General features: G+C 46.9%; 1 long non-coding RNA gene across 1 annotated transcript in view; it reads left to right on the top strand.

The window, feature by feature from the left end:
* LOC125975857 (uncharacterized) overlaps positions 1–27,500 on the top strand; it is a 32,888-nt gene that overhangs the window by 1,943 nt on the left and 3,445 nt on the right. The window lies entirely within an intron of this gene.

Here is a 27,500-nt window from a genome sequence, read left to right as displayed (position 1 = left end):
TCTCACTCACTGTGAGTCACTTCACAGCAAGCAGCAGTTTGGCCCATTCTGTGATTTTTACAATCTCTAAAGCAGTGGTTCTTAACCTTGTTGGCGGTACCGAACCCCACTAGTTTCATATGCGCCTTCACCGAACCCCTCGTTAGTGAAAAATTATTTTTTTAAATTCAAGACATAGATGTTTTTTACTAATGCACAAAATGAGCTGTGCATGAACATCACCTTATTCAAAGAACAAAACCAACACAATGCATGAACTCGCAACACATTACATACTGGCAAATCAGAAGCTACACGATAAAACAGGTTTGTTCGGACCTCCTCAGTGGAGGCTCTGTCGAACCCCTGAGACCGACTCACCGAACCCCTAGGGTTCGATCGAACCCAGGTTAAGAACCACTGCTATAAAGGGATGAAAATCTCTTCAGAACGAGTCTTCATGAACATAGTAATACCGTATTTTCCGCACTATAAGGCACACCGGATTATAAGGCGCGCCTTCAATGAATGGCCCATTTTAAAACTTTGTCCATATATAAGGTGCACCGGATTATAAGGCGCATACAATAAATAACTCAATGTTGCTCAAACGTTAATGCAATCACAATATAGTAACACTCAAAATAGTGAAAACAATAACAATATATCAATAACTCAATGTTGCTCAAACGTTAATATCACACAACACACAAAATAAACACGTAAAGCTTACTTTAATAAGTTAGTCCTCATCCACGAATCCATATTGGTCCACATATAAGGCGCACCGGATTATAAGGCGCACTGTTGGCTTTTGAGAAAATTGGAGGTTTTTAGGTGCGCCTTATAGTGCAGAAAACACGGTAACTCTATTGAACTTTCTGTGAAGCATCGGAAAGCTCCGCCTCTTCCCTCACTCTACGGGAGACATGAAGCATTATGACGCCTCAAGATTGAACGTCTGACTGATTTTGAGACGTGGTCCTAAATGATCATTATAAATTAGCATCCACATTTTAAGTAAGTTAAAACAAGGAAAAATGTTAATTACCGTAAAAATTACAAAACAACTATAGACTCTTAAAACGTGACATAAAATGACTCGTCATGTCAAGTCATCTATACTGTATTCTTATTTCTTTCATTTCTCTTGAGCTCCTCCTTTCACAACTAGTGTCTACAAAAAGCCAAAAAACAAGCTAGCACCCATCCATCCATCCATCCATCCATTTTCTGAACCGCTTAGTCCCCACGGGGGTCGCGGGCGTGCTGGAGCCTATCCCAGCCGTCATCGGGCAGTAGGCGGGGGACACCCTGAACCGGTTGCCAGCCAATCGCAGGGCACACAGAGACAAACAACCATTCGCACTCGCACTCACACCTAGGGACAATTTGGAGTGATCAATCGGCCTACCAAGCATGTTTTTTGGGGATGTGGGAGGAAACCGGAGTGCCCGGAGAAAACCCACGCGGGATCGGGGAGAACATGCAAACTCCGCACAGGGAGGGCCGGAGGTGGAATCGAACCCGCACCCTCCTAACTGTGAGGCGGACGTGCTACCCAGTGCGCCACCGAGCCGCCCCCAAGCCAGCACCCATAAATAAATAAATAAATAAATAAATAAATAAATAAATAAATAAATAAATAAATAAATAAATAAATAAATAAATACATCTTGGCAGCAACTACAAGCCGTTCAAGCCACAAGCAAATCATTTGACAGTGTGCCACTGTGTGTTTGTTTCACTCGGCTTTCGTTTGGTTTCTTGTCTTTCATTTGAGGCCTAATTAATCGCGAGGTTGCTGGACCGTGGAAACAAAAGAGAGGGCGCATTTTTGTCAAAAGGAAAAACACTGTAACGGATGACACAAATGTAAAGGCAGTCCTTGTCAGCACCGAGGCCCCGCAACATGTTTGGCCCTATTTATTCAGTTTCCCTCTGTCCAGTCAAGTGATGTTTTGGAAAATCCCAAGTCCCGCCCCCTTAATCATAGGAACTGATCTTCTCAACTGTATTTTCGAGTCCTGAATCTGTTCGCTTTTCTAATGCTATCCGCCACTTGATCATTGAGGTAGCCGAGGGCAAATGGGTACTTCGTCCTTGAGAGTGTTCTACCAGTAGCAGTTGTCAGGTTTTCAGCGATTGTTTTGTTTCCGCGTAATCCATTTTCATTGAGTGATCAACAGTATTGTACCGCTTTACCTTACAACTAATCTTTGAGGTGATTTGATCATTTTGGAGATGGTTATGGCAAAAATATAAATCATGATTTCCAGCTCACAGTTTTTAAAAATCAAAGATTTTCTTTGCTTTTTGTAATCGTAGTTCATCTAAAAGGGCAGCGGGCAAAACAGATTGGAGCTTTTAATCAGCAGAGACTTAACTAGTTATTTTCAACCGTACACACTTTAAATGCAACTCAAAGAAAACTTTGGATCTTGAAAATGTTTTCTTAGAGCCTAGTTAAATAAAGAGTAGAGCGGAGCGAATGGAGGTCGGAGCTCATTTTTAGACACCGACGTCTTATTAGCCAACTGTGCTTAGTGCATGCGGCGGGAGGAGGCCAAGGAGCGGCAAAGGAGACACTGAGATGGAAAAAGCCGGCTGACACGGGCTGTTAGACAAGGGCAGGGAGTTGGGCTGATGCGGCAAGACAGCCAAGGAGCAGGACGGGCGGACGGATCGAGCGAGACGGGATCCACCGAGGCAGCCGGCGCCAGGATCGTTCTGCGAATTAATGGCGCCTCTCACCAGAAGATGAACGCTTGCCGGCGCTCCCCGTGGAACCGAGCGCACACATCAACAAAAAGAAACGTCAGTCCGACAAATAATAAATCCGCAGATAAATAAATAAGGCTGTAAATATATGAATAAACATGATCAGACTTCTGAAGAACACATCGTGATCGATATACAGGCGCGGTGAGCGCGTGCCCGTCTTTGAAAATTGATTTTTGTGTGTTATAATTTTTCATTGAATAAAATACCTCACTGCATGTTTACCTGCTACGGTCGTGACCCACATTCACACACATGCGTAGGCTTGGAGGCGTCCGTAAGAGTGTCTTCAAGAGTCTCGCTACACTTTGTGGAAGTTTGTATTTACTTGTATTTGCCTTTGTGATGCATTTACTGTATCCATTTTTATTAGTTTGTGTGTGTATGTGTGTGTGTGTGTGTGTGCATGTGTGTGAGTGTGTGTGTGTGCGCGCGTGTGTGTGTGTGTGTGGTGGGCTCTCTGGTGAGTCTCCTTAACATCAAACAGCTGGAAGTGATAAAATATTTAGGAAGCACTGGGAGTCTGTGAATATTAATACTGCCTTTTCCTTCTGTCTCTCCAATCTTGCCCACTTTTTCCTCGTCTTTGGCTTCCTGGCACTTTCCTCGACCGTGAGTGTGGCTTCCTGACGTCGCGACACGAGTCTGCGCGTCACCTCTCGCGACCCTGTGGATGGTGCTTTTAATTGGGAGTTGCCTCGCCCGAGGAAGAGGAGTTGACCTCTGTCATGCCGCTGGCGTCGGGGAGAAGCCGTGTCACATGTCCTGCGTGGTGCCTGGCGGCGATAGAGTTGGCCACGGTGCACCTCAGCGCCGTGTCAAACATGAGAACGGACTGACCGGCAGGCACTCACACTTGCTCGTGAACAAGTACGGGCGCGGGGCCTTTTTTCCGTCATAATTCGAGCGGGCCCTCTATCCGGCCGGTTCACCCCTGCAGGAATTTCTTGTTGCAAAACTATTTGAACAGACCTGACCTTTATATTTATACATATTTCAGGGTTGGCCGACAGAAGGATGCAGCCTGTCATAAGCGTCGATGACAAGAGCAGCAATGTAATTACGGGCTCTCTGATAAAAATTAATCTCATTTCTGACGTTCGCTTGAAACGCATCTTGAAAATGGCTGGAAGTTGAGGTGGCTGGAGGAGAATGGCGGCCATCTCTGATGTACACTCAACTCGCACCGCTGGATGGGCATTTTCTCGAGCAATTCTGAAAAATCACAGGCAGCTAGTTGGCGCTATTTCACACTTCACGAGGTGGCGCTACATCTCCGTACATCTGGACACGATAACGTCGGCTTGCAATCCAGCCACTCTTTTTCCCTCCCTTCTCTGGAACATGTGTTTTTGGTGACTTTTGTCTTTGTGATAAAGACGGGCGCACATGTCGCTGCGCCGTTGTACCGAAAGGCCCGTTTCTTGTGTTAAACCCAATTCAAATTGACGCTCATGGTCCAGATGTTAGGATCTCGGGGCCAATAAAGAGCGATGGCTTTTATAAGAAGTGATAAATGAAAGGTCACCATCAAAGACTCGCTGTAGCTTTTTCCCATGCCGGTCTGCTGACATGCCATCGAGAGTTCTTGGCAAAACGTGGCTTGATTTAAACTCGCTTTCAGACTTATAGTCATCTGGCACTTCCCACGTACAGCTGATGTGACTTGGCGTTGATGTAGATTTTGAAAGATTGTAAATTTAGACAGACAAGAAGAACCCCCGTATTATCCCCTCTGAGGGCAAATTCAGTTTTACATTCCCGGGTCTGGCGCAGCGGGACTTGAACTGGAAGGCTCCCTTTGGTCTGGGGCGGTCCCCAAGCCGGCACGCACGCAAGTACGTTCTCTTCGAAATAACACTCAACAATGCTAACAAGAACAGGATGTCTTTCCAACTTCTTTGAGTAGCACCAAAGTGCCAGAGACTTTGTTTTAAGCCTGTTCCTCAAACAATCAAGAATAGTTTCAAGTGCCAAAGAACAAAAAAGTTCAGAAAACAAAGAAGCTCTGATTTCTTTCTTAGCTCTTTATATCCTGAGTATAAAGGAAAATGCTGAAGCGTTACAATCTCAAACGTGATCCTTTGTCTTGAAAAGAATTGGCTCTGTGCCAGAAGCTAAAGCTAACGTGTCTAATTATCTGAAGGCGGAAAGCCGCAGCAGCTGTGGGAACTCACAATAAGGACGCTACTCCAACATTCGTGTTAAGTTCATCGAAGGCTCTGTCCACTAAAATAACCAACGCAACGTTTCATTGTGACAGCAGAAGTACGGCACTCGGTTTGAAAGTTTGGTAAAAAATACCGCCGTCGTCACCTTGAGATCCAATTTTGAATTTTTGTGTGTTTTCCATTTGCGCGCTTGTGAAAGTCATTCTCAAAGCAAGACAACAATAGTTTATGGAGCGTCGCGGCAAGGTGTTGAGCCGCCGCAAGATTCCTCCACCCGCTTTGATGCGTCTCGGCGTTCCAACAATTTCAGTGAGCTCGAGGCCGTTGTCCCAAAATATAGCACTCTAAATTTGGTGGTTCTGGTGAAGAGCTTTTCAATTGGAATGAGATCTGAATAGGGGACTGTGACTAAACTCCAGCATGTGATTCAGATTATCGTCCGGGGGACCTCAGTTCGGAATGGAAGCATCCGCTTTCATTAAGGCAGACTTTTCCTTTTGTTCTCCATCTGCACACTTTAGATTTTTTCTGCAAAAATCTGATCATTTGCCTGAGAATTTAGCCAATTAGCTCAGGGAGTACATTGATTTGTAAATGCCAATTTGTTGACATGATGGATGGATTGCTATAATCCCACAATGCAAGGAGACAAAGGCATGCAAAGTGACAGAAAACAGACGCGCCCGCACATCCACAGCTGTCCGAGGAGAGAAACGACAGAGATGGAGGAGAAAGGCGTCAGCGTGGAGAGGATTTATGGCTGTTGGCCCTCTGTGGTCCACTCCTCTGTAATATTCACCACTCCTCAGGCTCCCATGTGTCTGCCTGCGGCCGCACTGTGCACGCGCACGCACGCACGCGCGCACACGCACGCACGCCTCGCAGACGGCTCCAGAAGAATCTAGTCAGTGTGCAATTACCCTTCTGCTGTCATTGGGCAGTTAACATCTGCTTGTTCTTTTGTCTCTTCCCATCACACGCTTTTTGCCTTTCCATTCATCTCATCTTCCCGTCCGTCCGCCCCACCTGACTCGGCGCGTAGACGCACAGACAAAGCCACAGAACCGCAGGTCGGCTTGCTAAACTGCTAGATATTCCACTTGAATGTCAGTGATGTGAAGCGTTTTCTTAGACTGCCAACTCGACTGAGTGCCATATTTTCTCCAAAGTGGATTGAAAGATTCAAAAAGCTTGAAAGTCGAAGTTGGGCGAAGTTGAAGCAGGGGGGAGGGGGGGGGGGGGGGGGTCAGAATGAGCTGTGAGCAGAGTGATACGAGAGGGTGGGCTCTTTTCCTCGTGTCCTCGGTTCATTCGTAGGATCCCTCGCGGAAATCACGTGGTTGTTGTTTGGACAACAAACGAGCTGAGACGGAAGCAACAGCACCACTGTGCACAATGCAACAATGATTGCGGCACCTCAGTGTGCAGGTCAGGGACTTGCCCAACAAAGAGACAGCGCAGCAATGCTCAGAGAGCCTAAATAGGATTGTCATATAGGAGAATTCTTTTTGGGGGGCTTGGTTGCTATGGTTACAAGAGCTACAGGAATTACAATGGACAACACAAACATGGTCGCTATGTTTTTTTTTTGCATTCAATATGTTCTGTCAGAAGCTACCTCGGTGTTAGTTCAAAGACATCCACTCCAAAATCAGCTCAAGCTGATCTAAAAAAAAAAAAAAAAAAACGAATGAAGCACGTTGCGGAAAAGAGCCATCAAAACGGCATTGAGCAGAGATCAAGTGCACCGCTGACACACGTTCCGGGCTAGCTCGCTAATAAGCTGCTTAGCTGCATCAAACGGCGAAGCACAAATTTTGCTTCGCCTTTAGATGCCGGTTTGATCTCGAGGAGGTGACATGGCGCCTGCTCGTGACTCGCTGCTGCCGCATCCGTCGCACTGCTTCTTCTTTACTCGCTGCGCCGTGTAACACCGTCAATCTGCGAGCCGCCGTCAATCACGCGAGACATTAGCATACGACTCCAACCGGCCGAGACGAAGGCCTCATTTATTTTAAACTATGCCGCCATTATGTCAGGCGGCGTGGAGGGATGCATTAAATCTGATTTGAATTTTAGAGGGAAAAGTAAGAAAATATAAAATTACGGCGTTTCTCTTTGTGTCGACATAAAGTGTCAGATCCAATATGTAACAAAATGTCATTCAACACATCAAGTATAATGGAACATGGTGCTCTGGTGGTTAGCGCGGCTGCCTCGCTTTGGTTCGAATCTGGATTCGGAGTTTGCACGTAAGCATGAGTGGTATTTTGAATATGATTTTGGGATCCTAATTCTGGATACTCCGAAATGATTATGGTGACGGATTGTCCTGTGGTGTGGGTTGTGTTGACTTGAGACATGTTCAACAATTCTGTTACACACGCCAAATTCTTTCGTTTTTTACATTTACAAAAAATCAGCTTGGATTTTAAAAACGGGCGTGTGTGTGTACTCAGTGTGCTGAAATGAATGGGAGCCTTGTGAAATTTTAATTAATTGTGTCGCTCGTCACTTAACGCAATACAAAAGAAAAAACACTCTTCTGTTATTGGGCGCTGTTTTGAGTGTTCATGCCTCTTGTGTGGCTACACGAGATAACCGATATTGCCAAGAAAAGTGTCAGGATGATGCAGTGCACATCTTAAGTAGTTTAGTCTTGCTGTTGTTGTTTTTTTAAAGCTATAAATGAACGTGTCTGACACCAACCGCGGCAGCAGCATGGCTAAACTGGGAAACACAAGAAAGGATTTTGGGTTGTCATGGTTACAGTAATAACAGGAACTGGGAAAGAGCAGCCTTAGCTGTGTCATTACTCCCATTGCAGTTAGGTGACTTTTATGGTCGAGTGTCACCATAAATCTGGCTTGATCGACACCAACATGATTGCTTCAAAAATTCAACTGGTTTAATTTTGAAATCAAAAATGAGCTTCAAAGGGAATTAATGCCTTCGAGGCCATAAAAAACAAACATGACTAAGTGTAAAGTTATTGCGGGGCTGGCGTGTAATGAAGCGGCGGTGAAGGCAGAGAGACATCATGGGCGAGGCCGACAGAGGAAGAATAAAGCAGAATTGGGAAGGTGAGCGTGCAGAGGAAAGGGACAGAGGACTGTGAGGGACACATGAGAGAGTCCAAATGGAAAGGAGGCTTGGCAAGGCCGGCTTATGAAATTGAGCGCGTCCACACGTTCAAAGCCAGCGCATGAGGGATTTGACAATAAGAAAGAAAAAAAATACATCAGTGGCACTGAAACAACAAAAGCAAGAAAAAGCTGAAGAAAAGCAGCAAGAAGGATGAGGAGGACTTTGGAAGTAACCCATAAAAAGCAGGGGGGGGGGGGGGGGCTCCGTGTCAGGCATCTCTGGGGGACATCTTATTAATTACTCATAAAATGTCAAATGAAATGGCCATGATAAAATGTGAATGCAGCACAGGTAATGTTTGAAGTTACATTTTATTGGAATTAAAGAAACTACTTGAGTTTCCCTGATCTTTAGCATCTGCTAGCATTGTTAGCCATGCTTTGACAGTTGTTCGTCAATGTCACGTTTATGCTGAAACTCGCAGCAAAAAAATCATAACTGGCATCAGGTGGCTCGTGTCTCAAGGCACCACTGTAGTTCCTGCGGCGATGTTGATTTCGAAATCCCGCCGTCCAGCGTCCTCGCCCATGTTGGACAGGTTCCGCTGTACTGACTCCAACGTTGCAACTCTCAAAGCTCTCTTGAGTCAGATCTCTTTCAAAATCAGCAACATAGCCATCCATGCAGTCTTTATTTATTTATTTATAGGGGGGTGGGGGAATGCAAGACTTGGGTTGGGTTAAGGGATTCAGAGCAGGCGGCAGATCCATCCGCCGCATAACATGATGGCGGGAAAGCCCTCCCGCCGTGAGCCAGCGCTCAGAAGTGGCCCGGTGGCGGTCGGTCGGTGCCACTTCTAAACAGCATCATGAAGGAGCGTGACTGTGTCTGCCGCCGGGACCCGATTCAAAGAACCCCCGGCCGCAGCATGCCAGCTATGCTTGGGGATGGAACGAGAACGCAAAGAGCAAGAGGAATGCGGATACGCTACCACATTCCGACCTTTTGTCTTTTTTTTTTTTTTTTTTTGTCTTGACATTTCTGTCTTCACCCCGACTTTGTACATTTGCATAAGTGAGGCACGCGTCCCAAATTGTGCTCTCTCTTCTCTTTCTGCTTTTTAGTTAACAAGAGCAGAGAGTTCAAAGTGTAGCCCTAACGGCTTACATGTGTTTCGATTAAGAAGCTGGCACGCACTCGCCATTTTAATGGGCTTTCCCTGCTCTTAGTTCGCGCGGCGCTGGGAATTCTGAGGTAAAAGGCTCTTAATTGCTCCGGCTACGGCTGGAATGCGGCGGCTCGCATGGCAGGAATGCGGCGTTGGCGCTTGGAGGCACATATGTGGCCGCAGATGCTCAAATGGCACACGCGGCAGAAAAGGGAACATCAGAAGGTTGAAGGTCAAGTTGAGGCGGCGCTGAGCATAGAAGCATTGAATTAGCTAGCACCTGCTGCCTTTCATGCCGTGTACATCATTGGATCTTGACTAAGTGGAAGCCCCACCTCGCTGGGAGATTTCACACGTCCCTGGTTTTGTTCATACCGTTGTAAACTGTGAGAAATCCTACATCGGTCGTTTGATAGGCATGTAAATACCCGCAAATTAAATCTGAAGCTCTGCTCACATCCTGGTGGCTAGCCACCCCCATCCATAAAACTTAGTGGCGCCCCTGGGTTAGGCCTTCTTCTGTGTTCCACTCTCCCCTTGGAATAAAAAGCACACTGGCTGCAAAATTATCCCAGCCGTGTAAAATTAGAAAACGGGAGGAAAAAGAAAAAGAAGGGGAAAAAAAAATGAGCGTAACCAACGCGGTGGCATGTGAACTAATGACAGGTTTGCGGAGGGAACCGGGTTGTGGGGTGCAATCGTCACCTTTTGTCCCACGGACTGTGGTTTGCGGTGTGCCCGTTGGACGAGCAGGCCTCCTTGCGGCTGCCTGCTCGAGGCTGGCAGGGTGGAGGTAGAGGTGTGTTGACAGGAGGATTAACGGAGGAAAACACACCAAGTGGCCCTATTCTTATTGTCAAGTGTGACTGTAAATGGTCCCTGTGAGCTCCAACATATATTTTTGATGACACTCACACACTCACGTTTGCCTTCGACCTCTGCTCCGAGGCGAGACAGCGCTAGCACACGGGCCGCCGCGGGGGCTGAGCGCCAGCGTGCGTGCCCAGCTGTATGCCAACTGCGCCTGCGGGCAGCCCACGCACCCAAGGGAGCAAACGGCCTCTATGTTCTCCATCCTTGACGCCCCCACCCCCTCAGTTTTCCTCACCCCCTCCCTCCTGTCCTCCCTTTCCCATCTCTTTTCCGTCTCACTCTGGCTGCAAGTCCTGGAGAGTGACTGACAGGTTGTGAATTGCTCGGAGGCTCTACCCAGATAAAAGGCGAGGGATGCGCACACACGCGCACACGCACGCGCGCACTTCACTGAGAATCACATCCACTGTCAAAGACACAAATGCTGCCAGTCTCATATTGGGCCCGCTGCAATACACACTCCAGCCAATGTGGTGTGACAATCCCTTTGTCCGCTCCCTCCGCCCTGACGTCTGAGTGTTTGGTCACTCGCTCTAATGCTGCCTGCAAATGTGTGCGGGCGTGTGCGGGTGAGAGAGACTGATGAGGCAGGCAGACAGGCCGAATGTGTGTGTGAGAGGGGGAGATATTGCGTCGCAGTGTGTGGTGTCAGGTCTGGCTGCGTGAGCTGACACTGATTATAGTCTTCACGGCTCACTCCCATCACAAGCAAACCATACAGACGAGGCCAAAGCCCGTTATTTCAAAAAAGTTGCAACGCTGCTGCCTGGCTACGCAATTGCTTTGAGATGCCTTCAGCTATTTGCCTTCACAGAGACACGCTTGAAGACAGCAAAGCGAACTCTATGAATTATATCAAAGTGCGATGCCTCTGAGATCGTATCAATCAAAAGTGGACAAAAGTAAATTAGTGGTGGAAAATACACACCGATAGAGTTGCAAGTGGTGTCATTTAGGACCCGAGCGTCCATAACGAGGCTTCACAAGGGAGCATCTGCGCGTCGGTTTTCCATCTGAAGCGCTTATCCTCTGGAGGGTGGCGTGGGCGTGGCGGGCGTGCTGGAGCCTGTCTTCGGGCACCAGGCGGGTGCACCTGAAACCGCACAACTGTTCAGTATTATTTTTTGGAAAGGGAGCCGACTTTATGGCATTTTCATTCCATTCATTGAGGAAAGATGACTTGACATATGAGAGTAGTCACAAAATTTTTTTTGAACCTTACCGTTTAAGAATTTATTTATTTTTCCTAATCTTCCTCAATGGCGTTGATGACAGCAAACTTTGCTAACCACATGTTGCTTTCTGTGTTGAGATGTGCTCCTCTTTGAAAGGCCACACTTTGGGGTGTATAATTGTGAGAACAAGCCTTGTGTCTTTTCCCCCAAATGCAGCCTGGTTCTGCAAATACGCAGAGACTAACAAACGCTGACATCCGATGGCCCCGCTCTCACATTTGGCGTCATCAACTGTTTTACGCAGTCCCTGCCCGGCCAACCGAGTAATGGTCACATTTGACTAGATGGAGTGGAAAAGCTGAGGTAGCGCTAGGTGAGCTAATGAGCATGGGAGACAGATTGAAGATGATTAGCGCAAAAGCGGGAAGGGCGGCGGGCCGGGCCACGCCGCGTGTTACAACAGAGCCAGTAACCTCATCATCTTCAGCCTCAGTGGGCGTTGGCGAGATGTGCCACACGACGCCAGCAGTAATCTGCCTGCCCGATGCCAAGCCGAGCGGCGCGATGGCACAGACGAGAGAGGCGCTGCTAGCTAGCGCCAAACATGACTCATGGTGAAATGATAGCGGATTTATTTAGCGCTATTAAGGAGAGTATCGGTTTCTCTCCGGAGTCCAGACAATACATGTTAATGTTTACCTGTTAATCTTAGGTTCATTTAGCAATTTGCAATTATCAATTAGCTTTATTGTCTTTCCTCACCATCCCTACGTGTGAATGATGCTTCAACTTTGTCTGAAGTGTAGTTTATTACTGACATGAGCGCATTGCTTCATGTTATGCTCCATGTGTCCAACCCAGTGAAGTGTTTTGGGACCCTCTCGATGGCTCAATTTTTGGAAAAACTGATTCTCAGATTGTTTTGATGAGGCGCAGCATGCTATCTTTGGCTTATTTTAGGCCTTGTTATTGAATGATTACGGAATGTTGTGCAATTTATTTTTTTATTTTTTAGTCTGTTACACAGAATGCTGCAATCTGCCCCGTGGTTATGATCTGGACATAATGTTCAAAATACGTAAAGTCAAACAAATTGTTGCTAGATTGGCACGGCAGCACTGCGGTCGGATGACCACCTGTCGTGCTGGCAGCCCGCTAATGCATTTCCACGTAGACAACGCTAAGCAAACTGCTATTAACAAGCGTCAACTTGGATAGCGGCGGCTCGGTGGCGCACTGGGTAGCACGTCCGCCTCACAGTTAGGAGGGTGCGGGTTCGATTCCACCTCCGGCCCTCCCTGTGCGGAGTTTGTATGTTCTCCCCGAGCCCGCGTGGGTTTTCTCCGGGCACTCCGGTTTCCTCCCACATCCCAAAAACATGCTTGGTAGGCCGATTGATCACTCCAAATTGTCCCTAGGTGTGAGTGCGAGTGCGAATGGTTGTTTGTCTCTGTGTGCCCTGCGATTGGCTGGCAACCGGTTCAGGGTGTCCCCCGCCTACTGCCCGATGACGGCTGGGATAGGCTCCAGCACGCCCGCGACCCCCGTGGGGACTAAGCGGTTCAGAAAATGGATGGATGGAACTTGGATAGCGCTGGATGAGTCTGCGCCAGGCTCAATCTGCGAGAACACAACAAGTCGGCCGATTCATCAACCTCTAAGTCGCTTGACTCAGCGCGAGGGCTGCAGTCTCTGGAGAGTGGCCACCGCCGGTCTGGTCCTGAATCACGAACAGCGCTGACGCGCGCCCACGGCCGCAGTGTGAATGTTAAATGTAGCGCTGCGCTCCCGTCATCCGTGTGCATCCGCGTGCGCAGTGTGAGCACGGTGCATTAACCCCTCGACCGGAGATGATGTAACAGCGGGGTTGAGCGTTGTTGGCGGCGCCCTGCATTATGGAAGGAGTCCATTAGTTATGTTTTTCTCCTAAAAGATACACAAAGGTGTCTTGGGACAGCTTTTCATGAAAATGGTTAGTCTCTTGAAGGATGCTGCTGATTAACTCTCTTTTTAAGCATGTTGATTTTATTTTGACCAAGACTAGACGCTCTGTGTCATCTGCCGCGTGGCTTTATCAATAAAAGTGCACCATTCAGTTGGAGTTGCTTTGAAAGCCCAAGATGAAGTGGCGTCATTGCCGACTTTAAAGAAGCGTGCGGCTCTCCCACCGTCGTCTTGATTGCTTCCAGATGTCCGCCTTATTTTACCCGCTAGCAGCTTCTGTGGGTGGCAGGGAAAATTCCGATGTGCACTACGTCGCGGCACGCGAGGAGCAGGTGTACGGCAGAGTAGCATTGGCGTCGCTTCATGGCTGCACTGCGGCCCCGCCTCTTGACTTTTATGTTGTTGGAGCTTTTGAAACGCGGCAGGGCAGATTTTCAAGGATTACACCTGCAGCCTTTGACAGGCTCAATTCCAAGCTAGACTCAGGCATCCATTTTGTATGCAAAGTGACATTCACAGTATCATAAAGGCTAAAAAACAATGAGGCCGGTGCGCAAAAAATAGCCTACATGAGAATCATATCTACAAATTCAACACAAGCTGGACTTTTTCCCCACACGGAGTTTACTCAAATCAATCTGGTGCTGTGCTGCCATTTTGGTTGCGACTTTGGTCGGCTTCCAAAACCACACGTTCTCCCCGTCAGCAGCAATGACATCACTCTTGTGTACCTGCATGTTCTCAGAAAACATGAGCTGCTCCAGTGACACAAATCTTATGTCTTTAACCTCGCGTTCTTTGCCCGGACATGCGGTTTCTGCCACTTCGGTGCCAGACCCCCAACCCCCTTTCGATATTGTGTGCCATGACGCTTTCTGCGGCTGGAGTCGGCCTGTCTGGCCGGTGCGGCCTTAATGGAGCGCTGCGCGGCCGGCCTGGAGGAGAGACGCTCTTCCTTTCTCGCACGGCGCTGTCAGAAAGCATGCGGGCCTGATTAACGACAAGAGCCACAATAGCTCTTTATGCATTCTCTCCTTTCGGCTGGCCTGCTGCCAAGCCGGCCTCAGGGAAGGAAGGAGAAGTGTGCTTCTGTGTGTGTGTGTGCGCGTGTGTGTGTGCGCGTGCGTGCGTGTGTGTGTGCGTGTGTGTGTGCGTGTGTGTGTGTGAGAGAGAGGAAGGTGAGGGATGTAATACGTTATAATTATGTGTGTGCGCCATGTAGGGGAGGGAGGCATTTTGAGAAGTGCCAACGAGAATAATCAAATGCTGCAAAGCTAATTCACAACTCTCCAAGCGGTCTGAGGTCTTTGACAGATGAGGAAAATGTTTTTGGGATGCATGGAAGCAACTCTTGAGTTAGCCCTATGTCCGTTTGTTCGTCCGACCATCCATTCACCTTGTGTATTTATTTATTTTCTTATTTACTCACAGAATTTGCTAAGACTCCTGCTAACACTGTTTAATTGATGGCTACAGAATTGATTATCACTGTTAGAAGTTACCCACACGATGCACTCTTTGGTCAAGTTGCCACCGAGGCGCCATTTAAGTCCAAAAAGCAAGTTGGATAGCACCGCGCTGAAAGTTTGCGTTGACGTTGAGGCGCGTTCTCGTGCTGCGGGTACGTGCTCGCTAGCAGCCATTTCCCCTCGCTCCTAACACAGAAAGGTTGAGAAGAGCCATCTTTCATCTCCTCTGCATCATCACAGCGTCTGCATTATTAATGGGCCTGATTACTGTAATCAAAAATTCTTATTTATTTGGAGGAGTCGGAGGAAGGAGGAGGAGGAGGAGGAGGAGGGAGGGGGGCGGCAGGCCCTGCGCAAGCTTCTCTCTCCAGACAAAAAAACCTTTTGGTCTCCTGCTTTAATTTTTCAGAAATGGAGATGCCGCAGTGCCCTATCTTCCCCGAGTTCAGAGCTAAGCTAGTTAGGCGCACATAAACATGCAAATACAGAAGGTCTGACATTCAAACTTTTTTTTCCCCCTCGCAGTCTTTGAGCCTCGCCTTGCCGACGCTTACGCGCAAACACAAAGATAACTGTCAATAATAGCATCTTCACCAAGACAATCACGCAGACCTTCAGAAAAAGCAGAGGCAGTAAGCGGAGCGTACGCGTCCTTGCCTTTCATCTGCTTCTTTTCTAGGCTCTTCAATGAAATCTGCCTCTTTTGGCCTTCCTCCTCCTTCCCTCTCCCTTCTTTCCTTTGCTCCCTCCTCCACCAGCCCGTCTTAATCTCTCCAGGCGCCGCCATTTGCATGCAAATAGTCCATTAGCGGCGGTGGCAGGAGCAGACACAGCCAGGAGATCGCCACCAGGTAATCAAGGACAAAAGGAGCGCGGCGAGCCAGCTCGTGAAAAGAAAGACGAAGTGCCAGAGGAAAGGGGAGGGGCTAAGGGGCCCGAGATCACAGGTGAAATATGGCGGTGTGGCAAGCGGCGCAGAAAAAGGGAGAGCTGAGGTGAGGAGAGATGACATGCGGAAGGGGGAGCAGGGGGGGAGGAGGTGATCTTTGTAATGCCAATGCTACAAGTTCAGATCCGAATGAGTGGAGCGCGCCGGGGATCAGAGAAGACTTCATTTGCGCTTGTCGCCGCCTCACTCGGTGAGCTCAAAAGCGGCCGGCATCGGCAGAACGCTTGATTTCACATTTTCTCTGCAGTTTTGCCTCTTTAAAGCGCCTTGCCACAAAGTCACACTATATAGCCCAGCCTCGTGCGCTACTTTCATGCTAATACGAGCACATATCCAGAATACTGTATATAACCTATTCCTTAAGCGGCAGATATGTGAGCGCATTTAGTAGTAGTAGTCCATTTTATTCAGTCATCATGGCCAATTTATTTATTTATTTATTCATCCATCCATCCATCCATCCATCCATCCATCCATCCATCCATCCATCCATCCATCCATCCATCCATCCATCCATCCATCCATCCATCCATCCATCCATCCATCCATCCATCCATCCACTTTCTGAACCGCTTAGTCCCCACGGGGGTTGCGGGTGTGCTGGAGCCTATCCCAGCCCTCATCGGGCTGTAGGCGGGGGACACCGAGCCACCTGTTAGAGATTTGCTCACTCCAACTTATTTTGCAAGAACCAAACAGAAGACAAGCAAGTTCTTTTAGACACCTGCAGGTGGAGAGTCCATTCGTCGCTGTCTGAACAGCGATTATCGAATGAAGTCTAAAAGTCTCCTCCCTGCAAGGGCATATTTATTAGGAGGAACAGAGTGGGGGTGGGAGTGGACAGGTTTGGTGAACCCCCGGCCTCTGATAAGATCAGAGCAGGGGGTGTTTTACACTATTGTGGGAAACAGACTCTGCATTGTGAGGGCCAGACGTGACTGATTTAATCATTACATTGTGAGGGCAAGACAAGATTGATTTAATCATTACAGTCTACATTCCAACATAATCATAGGATCAAACTAACCTGAAAACCCTAACATCTCCCTCCTGATTTATCATATGATTATGCCACCCCAAACAACAACGATAAGCAAGAGAAAAAAAACATATATACGTATAATGAAGAAAGTAGAATGGTAAAAATAAAAACAACAAACAATGATAGCAACACTTTCCAGTGAAGATGAGGCATTACCTCAACACCCCAGATCAAACTTATTGTGTAAGCGAAAAACCTGCTGGCCAGATGTTATTAGCAGGAAAATTCTTACACGGCCCCGTTGCCACAGGCGGCCAGAATGCTATCAATAAAAAAGAAAAAGAAAAACACAGAAACAGTACATCTGAGGGAAGAGCGCAAGGACAACTTTGTCTCCGACGGACCATACTTTATGGTCATCTGGAACGTTCGCACCCCAGACAGGGTCATGAGGGTCAAAGGTTGCAACTGCTCTGCGTCGAGTCCAGAAGAGTTGTGTGCTCCTGTCAGCTGATGATGTCATATCCTGTAGGTGTGGTCTGTCACCCACACTGGTGCACACACTCCTGTCCAGTTGGCGGGCAGCATCGGATAAACCACCTGAAATGGCTCTCTTATCTTGACACTCATCGGTGATGTCCAGAGCTCCCATCCAGTTTCCTCCTGGAGAGCAGTCGTCGTTAATGCAGACGTGGGTCTTGTTACCTTGGATGTAACATGTGTAATTCACTCCAGCTGGTCTCTCTGTGTAGGCCACTTGTGGTATTGTTCGTCCTTTAACAGTCACATTGAGATTTGCCCAGAAGTGTTCATCATAGGCACCGTGTTTCGCTTCAGTGACATTCATTGCTCTGGCCTCCAAGCGAACTTGCGTGGAGGAAGGCGGGAGTTTCGAACACACATAGCACGCCTCCTGTGTGTGAGCTCTCACAGTGAACCTGAGGGTTGTCCACCTGTGAGGGGGAGAGATCAGGCGGCAGTAAATTTGCATTGGACACATCTTTCAGTTTGAGCGTCCTGATTAGATAATCTGCCCAGGACTGCTCTTCATCTGTTGCTTGCAACTCTCGTAGTCAATTGTAGTGCCCATTTAACTGGCAAATAGGAGTTTTTTTTTGTTTGTTTTTTTTTTTTTTTTTTTTTGAAACAAGCTCTACAAAAAAAAAAAATGTTTGTTTTGTTTTGAAAATATTTTGAATATGAATCAAATCCATATGTTGTATAAAGCTGACTGACCTGCCCCACTATCCCTCCTCTTGAGCCATGTGACGCGCACCATGGCTCAATATTGCAGCCCATTTGCATAGGTTCTTTGGTAGGGTAGGTCATTTATAGATGCCATTCTCTAATCATGCCCCTGTTTTGACAACTAGCTTAGCAAGTAAATGGATGGCCTCCCCGAATGGGGAGCGACTCAGCTAGCAAATGATTAGACATTTTCACTTTGTTGTAGTTTCTTTAGTTACTTTTCAATCGTTTTCTCATTGTTTATCACAAGAATCTTAGAAATTTGAATACAAATCAAAACGTATGTTTTATTTTACTCAATTGTATGATTTAGAGAATCCATATGTAGTAAAGTTTTGTAGTACTACATATGATTTCATCATCATTTAGTTTGACTTTCTTTCCAAAACGCTTCTTAATTTCTCAGTTCACACATCTTCTACATGTGTTACTGGTTCTCCATTTTTTCTAGTTAATTATCAATCCAAAAGCTACGTGTTTCTTTCTAACATTCAACCTGCTCAAAATCATTCTTTCATCAAAGTCGCTCTACTAATTTTCCATAGTAGTCGCCAACGACTTCAACCATTCAACCTTTCATTCAGGCAATCATTCATCAATGCTCATCATATGTATCTCACACAGTCTCCAAAAAGGAGTCTTCCTATCACATCGGTCCCAATTCATTAGCCAATGTTCATCATTTTAACATACGCACACACATGCACAGCTCTCGCACGCAAAAGGTAGTTCCCAGCACCAATGATTCGTCACAGGCTGGCCATTTCCTGTGGTCGATCATGAGCTGGTCCCTCCCATGCACACGAGGACAGCACATTCTAATTTTATTTATTTATCTTCTAGAAGCAAGTTGCATTTCTTTACCACTTGAACTCTCAACTTCCTTTCTACTCCATACTTTCTCTTCCACTTCGGCATATATTGCATACAATTAAGAAATCTACTTGCCATGAACTTCTCGTTTTAAAGAAGAGCAGAGCAAGAGATTTACCGTTTTTATTTCCCATATTAATTCTAGTAGTTTTAGGTTGTACAATCTCTTTGTCTCAAAAATATTATTATTATTATTATTATTACTATTATTACTTATTTATTTATTTGACTATTGCTTTGAGGATCCTCAATGCAGGTTTAAATTGACCTTTCAACAAATTACTAGCCTGTTTTTTTGCCATGGATCAACGCTAGAACTGCTTCTTAGTCAATTTATCCTACCAATCACACTAACTCCAGCGCTTTTTTAGGCCTCATGGCTCGGACAAACCAAAGCCGTATCTCATAGCTCGGATAAACCAAAGCCGAATCTCATAGCTCGGACAAACCAAAGCCGAATCTCATAGCTCGGACAAACCAAAGCCGAATCTCATAGCTCGGACAAACCAAAGCCGTATCTCATAGCTCGGACAAACCAAAGCCGTATCTCATAGCTCGGACAAACCAAAGCCGTATCTCATAGCTCGGACAAACCAAAGCCGTATCTCATAGCTCGGACAAACCAAAGCCGTATCTTTAGCGCTTTAACTTACTTGTCCCCTGGTTCGTTGCACCGCCGGATCCCGTCAATCCACCTCTGTCAGACGAAGGCAGACCTAAGATGCTGGCCCAGCGAAGAATTCTCTTCCCAGGACTTTCTTTTCCAGGTCCTCCTAATGGACGCTGGCTTGTCGACAATGCAGCACGTCCTCCTTCGCCGGTCAGATGGTGGGTATGAGGATCCCGGGTTTCGGCACCAAAATGTTAGAGATTTGCTCACTCCAACTTATTTTGCAAGAACCAAACAGAAGACAAGCAAGTTCTTTTAGACACCTGCAGGTGGAGAGTCCATTCGTCGCTGTCTGAACAGCGATTATCGAATGAAGTCTAAAAGTCTCCTCCCTGCAAGGGCATATTTATTAGGAGGAACAGAGTGGGGGTGGGAGTGGACAGGTTTGGTGAACCCCCGGCCTCTGATAAGATCAGAGCAGGGGGTGTTTTACACTATTGTGGGAAACAGACTCTGCATTGTGAGGGCCAGACGTGACTGATTTAATCATTACATTGTGAGGGCAAGACAAGATTGATTTAATCATTACAGTCTACATTCCAACATAATCATAGGATCAAACTAACCTGAAAACCCTAACACCACCCTTTATTTATTCATTCATTTGTTTATTTATTTGTTTATTTATGAAACATACCACATTTGCTTAAGCTACCAGCTTCCAAAATATTCAATGTCATATTCTTTATCCTCAAAAAGGAGCTGATGTGAACTGCAAGGTCGATGTTACGTTTTTGCATGAACACCACAGTATTAATTTTTCTTGCGAGAAATACAATGTTTTTAGTTTATCCCTTTTTTAACCGAGTCAAGTGTGATAACCAAAATAGCGGTTAACATTGTGAGTCAGATTTTTGCAACAATTACCCAGGCCTAACAAAAACTATGTAGAGATAACCAGATGCTAAAGTTGTGGAATTTGGCGTGTTTTTCCATCTTGTGTTGTAAATCTCTAACAAGTCTCTTTTGCGACAGAATAACAGGAAAGGAAAAAAATGGCAGAAGAAGTCGTAATGGCATGCAAGCCGACGTTTTAATTCACAAAAGTGACATTTTTTCCTCCTCAATGCAAGACGCTTGCAATCTCGTCAGACTACGTTGGGAGTTGGGAAGTAGGTGAAACATTTCGAATGTGCTTTTTCATTCACAAGCATCATCCATGCTCAGCCCCCAATGCATGCATGAGTTCAACTTCGTATGGGAGAAGAAGTGCATAAGCGTCAAAGGAAATGAGCCTCCCTGTACCACCGCCACCGAAACCCCCCTCCCCTCCCTGCTGCGGAGTTCTTGATTGCGGCCCGTTTGATGTCCTAAACGCGGCGTGCTAAGATTTGCTCTCTGTTCCTCGGCGAGCTTCGTTTGAAGCTGCGCTTGAGCGACGCCACGATGGCCTCGTTACACTCTTCCTTAAAACGGCAATTATTCTTCTTCTCTTTTTTTTTGTTTTTAGCTTTTTTTGCCATCGCATATGGCGGGCGGCGGCGGGGAGCGCTGCCTGGCACCCACACGCTTGCTCTTAAGGGAGGCGTAAATATGCAGGCTGCAAATACCTCTCTTCTGACTTGAGACAGCCGCTTGACTGTTTCCTCAACGCCTTTTTTTTTTTTTTTTGCCCTCCTCCCTGTCACAAGTATTACTGAAATTACACCTCCCGCAGATATCAGCAGCGTGCACCTATTAAGGCTCATACATTACTGTCACGGGCGCTCAGTTGAACCTGCCTCCTCTGCCTCTTCGCGTCTTCATAAGCTTCCGCTGTCAGTTGTGAGAATATAAAAGAGTCTTTGGAGATACAAGGCGCCGTAAAGATGTTTATTACCTCCGCCAAGGAGCTTATTATTCGCTTCGCTGCGTCTTTATGTGTTTGCAGGATTGCGGAAAAGACCGATGACTGCCATGGCGGATCGCTTACTCCTTTTACGCAACGGCACCAGTGGTACCGTCCAATCCGGATCCCCTACGTACATTTGTCATCTCGTTACATATTTACGTGACATCATGGTAAAAGATTCCCACAGACTTCTTGTGGACTTTGAGAATGAAGAGCTAGGTCGTATATATTATTGTCTGAAAATACAAACTTATCCTACACAGAACCTTGAGGTGTGCTGTGGTTTCATCCAAAGCAGATCCAGCTTGTGCATCTGAATTGAGTGACGGAAAAATCCCATTGAACATTGTTGCCTTGTATCTCAGACCTGGCTCAGGATGAAACCTCTCGGCCTTTTAACCATCAAGATCTCGAGCTGGCCTTTGTGCACGTCACGGTTGCCTCTCGCTAGCTTCTCATCACGCACACGCACCAAGTCGCAGTTGAGCCACCGCCGCGCGAGCTAGCATTATGCAAAGGCACACGCGAAAAAGCGAGGCGAGACGGTGGAGGACATGCTCGCCCGGCTGAACTTGGCCTGTGCCCAGCCGTGCACTGCACTTTTATGACCTGTGTTTTATGGTTTATTTAAAAAGTAACAGTCCCTTTATAGGTCATTAAAGTCCAAATAAAAGACAGCAGACTGACTGCGCCGGAGCGGCTCGCGAGCAGACGCCGGCCGCCTTGCCACGTGCGCATACAAGGGCACGACAAAGAGCAACCGAGGCCATCGCAGGCTGAGACTTGCGCTCTGACTTACTTTCTGCATCACTACCCTGGACAGAAAGTTTGTCACAATGAAATAGGAGCAAACACACAATAGCAACAATGGAGTGGAAATTCTCAATTTGCTTTGAAAGACACGATGGATGAGCGGTCGCGGTTAGCACGTCTACCTAACTCTAATATTCTGCGTTCGAATCCCGGGCATGGCCTTCCCACTTGAAGTTCGCCTTGTGGCGAGTGTCACATAGAAAGCCAAAGAAAAACGGTTTGTTCATCGTGTTGACGGGATCGCTTGCACTCACCACCAGACGCCACACGTCGGGCACTGAAAGAAATGAAGCTAATGCATGCGCGCCAACGCTTCCCCGCCTCTTTCCGTGGTCACACTTTGACCCGCGCGCGGCAGCAAAGTGGCCGTGATTAACGTGACAGAAATGTCAGCTGAGAATAATGGCCGCCGTGTAATTACGCAGCCCGTGTGGCCACCTATCAAACACATGCATGTTGTCACTTTAAAACCCATTTTGTGTTGGAAATATCATACAGAAAGTCATATATGGATATAGAACTTTGAAAATAATTTGTTAGTTTTTTTTTAATAGTTGTGTTAACATCTGTTTAAAGGTTAAAATTCGGGCCACTGAATCGAGCATATCTCTCCAAGTTATTATTATTATTATTATTACTATTATACCATAGCCTCTGTACGCTGATGATATTGTAGCGTGAGCTATTGATCTTGTTGCGTTGCTAATGTTTCTCGCTGGCTGGAGGTGATGTTTTTGTGCCTCCCTCACAACGCTGACATGGATGTTGTAGCAGAAAGGGCACACTGGAGTGAATGGTGTGTGGCTTCCTCGCAATAAAACGTCAAATTCTATCCACCGTCCTTGACTGCGTGTGGCGACCACTTGTACAACTTCTTGCAAGATGTGGCCGTCCATCTTATTTGTCTGCATAAGTAAAAAAAAGGAAGCAGAATGATGGAGTGGGGAGGGGGTGAAAATCATTCAGCAATGCGTAACATGAGAGATTTGTGTGTGCGCGCACAGGCGGGTCACCCTTAAAAAGGGTGAGGCGACCTTTCCCCTCCTTTTTTTTCGCTGTCCAAACGAGTGAGGGGGCACGGGCGGCGACGCCTCAGTCTTATTAGCGATAATGAGAAAGAGCGAGACACTCTGCCAATTTACATCCGTAATCTCGTATTAGTTTCTGCCACCCACACTGGATGAGAGTGCGCACACGCACACACACGCTCACGCACACATAGAAGGTTGTGTGTGCAGCGACAGAGGAGCGCAAAATCTCCCATACTTTCAGAGGATAGTCTGAACATTGAGGACTCCATTTTCGGGAATGGTTTGTGCTGTTGTGGGTGTGACCGTGTTGTTCATGCTAAAACAAGTGAGGCGCCATTTGACAACTTCAAGCTAAAATCGGCATTGCGAAGTGCTAAAGATGAGGTTGAAGTTGAGCAGAATTTTCAGTTTGCTTGTAAGTGTACATTTGAGTTGGTTGAACAAGCAGACTCCATTCCTGCGGATGGCTTGTATGACATAATTGAAGCGGAGCTCGACGTGTTTGCCGTAATGCGTCTTGTTGTACTGTCGATACAATGCCCCAAGAACGTTGGCGCTTTCTCCTCCTTTTCCTTTTTAGCCTTGACCCTCATTGCATTAACCTTACCTGGAGCTAGCTTCAAGAGTGTGTTTGTGTATTGCTGCATCTTCTTGTGTGCATCCTTTCTCCCTTTCTCCATATTGGCGTCTCCTCGTAGCACCACACACTCTTTCTCACCAATTACCTGTCTGCATGGCTCCGTCTGTGTTGTGTGATTGAAAGAGGAACCTTAGGATGCGTGTGTGTGTGCGTACGTGTATGTGTGTGTGTGTGTATGCTTGCGTGCAAGCGCGCATATGGCATTCTCGTGTGAGAGAATGTGTGTGTCTCGGCGTCTCATTCTTCTGTTTCCCCCCTCCGGATCTCATGTATAATTTATGATGCCGGCTCATGAATATGCTAATTAGCCGGCATGCAGGGAGAGGTGAGAGGGCTTCCCCTGTTCTATTCTTACATCCGTCTGATGAGAGAGCAAAAGTGAAAGGGAGGGGGAGGAGGGATCGCTATTGGGGAGGGAAGAGGAGACGTAAAATGAGGGAGGAGGTTGACGACAAAGGGCGCCATGCTGGAAGTAGAGTGCGAGCGCGCAAAACATGTTGGTATGAAATCCCCGCCGCTCAACAAATAAGCATCTCGGCAATATGGACGCCCGCGAGCCTGGCGTCAGCGCTCTATATCGTGCCGGAGACAAATGAATCACCCATGCTGAGGGAACGTGAGGGGTGAGATTGGAGGCGGTGGTGAGAAAAAAAAAAAAAAAAAAACACGGTGAGATGAGGCAAAAGAAAATAGTTGTTCTGTCCATATTTCCCGTGTTTTTAAGGCGGGCAAGTCGGTGTTAAGGCTTCCTGACGTGTGCGCCAGGTCTAAATACAACAATTTGTGCTGTGTAGAAGAACTCGTTGGCGCTGCCCTCGAATGAAAAAAAATATATTAAAAAAAAGCAGGCTAATCGGATAAATTGCATCAAGACGGTCGCCAGATTTAGCCAGTAGCTAACAAACTAGCCGTGAGAGGGAGGGAGGGGATAGGGGGGGCTCAACATCAAATGCGTCGGCTTCAAAGTTGCGTAACATGAAAAAGCTTTTAAAGCGCATCATCAAACCCTGACAGGCAGCTGCGGGAAGATCTCGCTCGCCTTTCTTCTCTCTTCGTCGTCTTCTTCTGCAACCGCGGTTGCCTTTCTGCTGGGGCGCCGCCACCGCCGCCTCGCCCGCTTCCCTTTGTCTCACAATTTCACTCCAGGATGGGAAATAGTGCATGACATGCTCGGTGTGCATGCATGCGTGCGTGTATGCGTGCGTGTGTGGCGCAGGCCTGTGGGTAGCGAGGGCATTCCGGCCCACAGCTGATGATTCAGCATCTGTCGGCGTGCTTACGTAAGAGAGGCGCACATGAGGCCCGAGCAGCTGACTAACAGGATGACTGCCCTCGTGCCAAAGCGCGCTTGACGGACATGCTAATGACCTGCCGACATGCAAATGAAAACGCCGCCGCGCTGTGCTGGAATGCACGTGTGCATTCTAATGAGAGGCGGCTCTAAGGCGTCCTCTTCTTTTTGGCTACTTGCGCTCGTGACGCTAGAATAACTGACCAGCCGGTGTGATTCACTAAAGTGGATGTCACATGACCGTGACTCGGCTCAATCATAGGTCGAGCTGCCTGCCAATTGCACAGCAACTCTCCCGCTCTACAATTTAGACCACAGGTGTCAAAGTCAAGGCCTGGGGACCAAATACAGCCCGCCACATCATTGTAGGTGGCCCGCAAAGACAAATTGCGCATCGAATTCAGATGTCAGTTCCAAAATTTAAAATTCTTTTCACTTTTTAAAAAATAGAGATACTGTTCGCAATTTTTATTAGCATTAATTTTTTAAAATCAATTTTATTTTTTAAGATTTGATTTCAAGATTTCATTTTTAAATATTTGAAGTTTTTATTAGTCTCTGGTTTGAAAAATAGTTATTCATCAGTTTGTTGTGTAGCCTATACTATATATACAATATGAGATGTTCATACATTTATTTGGGTTGACAATTTTAATGGCCCTTTGAACCAAACTATGACTATGATGCGGCCCGCGACAAAAATAAGTTCGACACCGCTGATTTAGACGTTAGAATCCTGTTTTATAGTTGACGGAGACTCTAGAAGGTTGGAGTCTAATTCCAAAACATTCAACACATCATTTTGACAACCATGTTTCAAAACAATTAATCTGAAACAGTTGTTCATTTGGTAATCGATTAGTTGTCAATTAATCGATTAAATTGTATCTTTTTACCTGGCAGTTTAAATATGTTTCACTTTTCCAAGAATCATCTGCTGAGAGAGAGAAAAAATCCAAAGAAGCCAGTGAGAGAGTAAAAGGATGTTGGGCGGGGGTACGGACCCAAGTTCATTACGCTAAACTTGGACAGCGGCAGGAGGCAGAAAATAGAGAGTGACAAGAGTAGCGCCAGTCGGCATGCAAATCCATGCTGTTAGCGAGCTCCTTATTCAGATATGGCGGCAAACACACATACGCGCGCGCACACACACATTTACAAGACGCAGGAGTGAGCTTCTGGCTGAAGGTTGCGCTTGCCCAGGAGCACGCGCTAGCATAGCTTTAGGTACTTGAGAAAAAAACTAAGGGGGTAAGGGGGTGACCTTCAGAGTGCGGGCCTGCCTGGGAGATGGACGTCAGGGCGGGCGACCGAGAACCGGAGGTCAGGCGCCCTAACGGCGAGAGATGCAAAAGCAAAGTAAAAGTCCTCCAAACAACACGCGCATGCCTAAGCGGGACATTTGAGGAGAAGAGAAAGTAAGCCCGGGCGAGAGAGAGAGGGAGAGAGGTGTCGCCTCTCCTCACTGATCCCCGATGCCGACGGGGGATTTGCATGCATTTTTAATCAAAGCAAATGAGATCATAACCAAATTAAATGGCGCTTTCCAGCCGCCCCCTTTCTCTGTCTGCCTCCTGTTTCATCCTCCCACCTTTTCCCTCATCATTTCATTCTAGCCACTAAATAGGTGTACCAATGCAGTTGTTGAGCGGCATACAGACCATCCCAGACCAAATTAATATTAGATGGATCAGCTGCCCACCAGCAATGGCGAGAACCAAAATGGTGGAAGGCCTCATGCAACAAGATTCGGAAGCTTTCAAACGCATACATGTAGTCATATATATATGTACAAGATGGGACATCATGTTAGCGCTAGCATCAGTGCCAGCAATACAACTACTAAGGATAATAATGACAATAATAACGAGTCTAATTACTAATATTACAACTAATAATGCAGTTTGTGGCTTTGCAAAGTGTCTGAGGTTGAAGTTTGTGGTGCGCTGTCACCAGCTAATCCGGCAGCGTGGCGATGGGCATGATGGCATTTTCCTCCCTTCCTCCTCCCGCATCCTGTATGTGAATGTGTCATGGAGGAGACATCAGGAGGCTGCCTCCTGATTTATTCATGCTATGACTTTTAATATCATTTACTGGGACATGGAAGTCTGCATCTTAAATAGGCCTGCAGGCACCTTTGGGTGGCGCCGTGCGCAAGGCGCATTCATTTTGTGGCAGCGTGTCTGTCAGCGGGGCGGAGGGGGATGGGGGGGATACTTGTGGGAACTTCAGCATTGCATTATGGAAAAAGAGCAGCAGGTTGTGCCTTGAGATACAAGTTAAATTTGTTCTGTGGTCACTCTCTTAAATCAAAACATAATTTGCCATTCAATTCAGTTGCTTCCCATTCATATGATGCTTCCTTGTGTAATCTGCTTACTCCCAACTGTTAACAAGGCCTTCATAGGTCTGAGTCGTTCTTTTAGTAACTGATGCTGTTTGACTTTGTGGAAATCTGGCTAGCGTTATAAGCCCAAGGCAAAAATTTAAGCTGAAGACCAATCCGAGCAACACGTGCGCCA

Source organism: Syngnathus scovelli, chromosome 9 (genome assembly GCF_024217435.2).
Source record: "Syngnathus scovelli strain Florida chromosome 9, RoL_Ssco_1.2, whole genome shotgun sequence".
Taxonomy (NCBI): Eukaryota; Metazoa; Chordata; class Actinopteri; order Syngnathiformes; family Syngnathidae; genus Syngnathus; species Syngnathus scovelli.
This window is presented reverse-complemented; position numbering and strand designations above follow the sequence as displayed.